This window comes from Crocuta crocuta, unplaced genomic scaffold (genome assembly GCF_008692635.1).
Source record: "Crocuta crocuta isolate KB4526 unplaced genomic scaffold, BGI_CrCroc_1.0 scaffold408, whole genome shotgun sequence".
NCBI lineage: Eukaryota > Metazoa > Chordata > Mammalia > Carnivora > Hyaenidae > Crocuta > Crocuta crocuta.
In genome coordinates, this window is record NW_027527444.1 from 2,456,006 (window position 1) to 2,459,477 (window position 3,472).

General features: G+C 43.4%; 1 pseudogene; it reads right to left on the reverse strand.

The window, feature by feature from the left end:
• Positions 1–2,235: 2,235 nt before the first annotated feature.
• On the reverse strand, positions 2,236–3,028 carry LOC144229685 (rRNA-processing protein FCF1 homolog; annotated as a pseudogene).
• Positions 3,029–3,472: the final 444 nt, after the last annotated feature.

A 3,472-nucleotide genomic window follows, 5' to 3' on the forward strand; every position in this document is an offset into this window, starting at 1 on the left:
TATGTACAGTAATCCTTCCAAAATTAAATTCTGCCTAATAAATTTAGCATTAAGGGCATTGAGTGCCCATGTGCTATGTTATGATTTGCTTTTGTTTTAAGCACATGAGTTTGATTTTATGTACTCTGAGAGAGAGAGAGAGGGAGAGAGAGAATCACTCAGCTTTCTCATTAATGACTTTTGGGACATTTATCTTTAGAATGATCTAGTATTGTGAAATTACCTGAAATAGAACATTTTAAAATTTGATAACATCTAATTTTACAAATGAGAAGACTACAGGTAATTATGTGAATAGTATTTGGCAAGTCACTTGTGCTCTCTGGACCTCAGAGAAACTCAGCCTTCCGTTCTTTCCTGTGTTCTCCTCAGTATACTCTGCGGTACCATAATTGAGTGGAGGAATTAACTTAATTATATCATTGGATTTAAAAAGTACGAACATTATGAAATCTAACAGTTTAAATTAATTTGGTTCCAAATGGATGTGCTAATTGCCGAAGGGAAAAACAGTTTTTCCACAGTAGTATACGATTTTTTCCTCGACTTGTATGACATGTTTTCCCCAATAGTTTTATTCCCCCCCACCCCCCGTATATTTCTTGCTATCTTTCTAGCAAGCGAAGAGCACAGGACATGTTGAGTTCTGCCCCATGAGTGAGCGAGATATAGATATAATTTTGCAGGAAGGCTAGAAGCTAGTACAGCTTGGAGCGTCCAGATGGTAGAATTCCAGGTAGCGAACAGCTTGCTTCCCAGAGTCAGAACATCTTAGGTGAAGGTGGCATGTGCAGGCAGTGGGGACAGATGTTCTCCGTGAGCACAAGGCAGGGATTGGAACCTTGTAGGGCTGCCGGGAAGATGGAGACTCCGATAGCTACAGATGCGGTGTTCCCAGGGCCTAAAACAGTGCTTAATGTAGAGAAAAACTAATTTCCTTTCACTCATCCTGCACAGGTAGATGAACAGCTTGAAGGGTTTAAGATCATTCCTGCAGTATGCCTGATGGAAGTGAAACATTCACACTCACACATTTTTTTTCCTAATTTGGAAGGAACTTAAGGATTTTCCAGGACATCACAGTCATTGTAAAAATCAATGTGTGAACTTCCTACAGTGCTTGGGTTTCATTTGGTCTCAGCTTTTGCCCGAGATAATTTTGGATCAATCTTAACGTGCTTACGTAAAAATAAAACGGAATAGGGGATGTAGGTATCTTCCCCAATTTGGAATTGAGAAGACCGGTTAATTTTTTCTGTCTTCTATTGTTTGGGAAGATTTATGTTAAAGACAGAACTACTGGAATTACTACAGCAGCTTTCATGGGTCAATGGGAGCTTTGCTGTATTGTCCTGGAAATGTTTATATAATTGTATGTATCCATCATATTTTACACTTAGTATACGTGATGTATTCAAGGTGGCACCTGCCAGCGGGGGTGGGGGTGGGAACGGAGTAAGTGAGCATTGGAAGAACCACAAATAAAGGGCATTGGATAAGTGGAGGGGATCCAGCGGACATTACAGGTGGGAGACCATCAGTCTCCCTAATAATTTTCTTCAATACACTCAGTTCTCTATAAACTTTATTCAAACCTTTCATATGCCTCATGCAAAATCCCATTAAAAAATAAAAACAAAGAAAAATGAGAATCCTCTATAAAAGTCATGAGAGGTGAAGTTAGCTCATCTTTTCTTTTCAAATTTATTATTTTGAGAGAGAGAGAGCGAGAGAGAGAGAGAGAGAGCGAGTGAGCAGGGGAGGGGCAGAGAGAGAGGGAGAGAGAGAATCCCAAGCAGGCTCTGGGCTACCAGGGCAGAACCCAACATGGGCCTCAATCCCACGAACCATGCGATCATGACCTTAGCTGAGTCAAGAGTCAGATGCGGAACCAAGTGAGCCACCAGATAATCCTTTCTCATTTCTTCTTGAGAACTTTCACAGTTGCAGGTGTTCATGGCCCCAAGAGAGAGTCCACCATGGTATGAACCGTCCAATTACAGGAGACGTGTTTCTTCCTTTCCTTTTTTTCTTTTTTTAATGTGAGCAATCATCTGATATATAACAAGACGCCACAAAATTTAAAATGATACAAACATGTCACTTCCAGAGCAACAGCAAAAGTGAGTGTATGTAACCATTCTCAGCTCCCAACTGAACCTATGGGTCAGTGGAATAATTCACCCTACCGCGTAATGCTCTACAAAGTGGCGGCAGAAAAAGTTGGTAAAGGAATTAGAACCGAGGGGCTCCGTGATCCTCTGGCATCTGCTGACTGTTAGAAATGTACGTGATACGGACACTCCAGGGATCTTCTAGGTCCTTCTGGTCCTTTGTTAAGTCTGGGTCAACAGCAGCCACGACGTAACCCTTGTGCTGAGTTACCATCTGTACTAGGCAGTTATCTGCATAGGTTCTTTTGTGTGTGCCTGGTAATCCTTCAGATCTTGGGTCCTTGGCAATCCTTAGCTATTCCATACTTCTGCCCCAGTTTCTCGGTTTCAACGTTTACGCAGTCAGTTATTCAAGCGATACACCTGGCATACAGACAGTCCATCATTGACTGTACTAAGTCAAGTTTGGCTTTAATGGAAAAGTTGAGAAAGTTGGTATCAAACAGGATGTGGTTTGGTGTGCCCAGCTGTGTGTTATATTGGAAGAATAAAGAGGAAAGACGTTGGGGCACTTCTCTTTACTTGGGTGCACTGGGGTCTTTCCTTTAGTTTCAGGTTGTAATTCTTTTTAGTTTTTTGTTTTTGAGACAGAGACAGAGCACAAGTGGGGGAGGGGCAGAGAGAGAGAGACAGAGTCTGAAGCAGGCTCCAGGCTCTGAACTATTAGCAGAGAGCCCGACATGGGTCTCCAACCCACGAATCGTGAGGTCATAACCTGAGCCCAAGTCAGATGCTCAACCGACTGAGCCACCCAGGCGCCCCTCTTTTCAGGTTTTAATCTCTCCTTTAAGCATCTGATCTTGGAGACTAAACATTTGCTTCATCGCCTCCTCCTTTCTTGCTATCTTTTGCTTTCCTACATTCACACCACACTCTTGTTCTTGTGGAAAGATGCGTTCTTGACCTGTGCTTTCCCGTAGCTTCTGCTCACTGACCTTCATCACCATATCTTCTGAGGAAGGACAGAGCTGTAGACAAAGCCACGTGGTGCCTTGTCTTCCCTTCTCATTTCGTTCCTTCCTCAAGGAGTATTTCTTCTCCACCCACCTTTACAGGTCTTCTCAGGAATATCCATGGAGGGAAAGGCTGTAGTTTTCTAGGACACTTGGGCTACATCACAGAATACCTAGCTGCTTTCGCAGGTGAGCGCTCAGGCCCTCCTCATCACGCTTGTCTATCCTTTTCCATGTGCAAATATCTGTTCTCCATTGCCAAGTGCGAGGGCAGCGTGCTGCAGACAAACTGCTGACGGCTGAGTCCCAGGTGAGCGCACCTGTTAGCAGCTCCACATTGGCGCT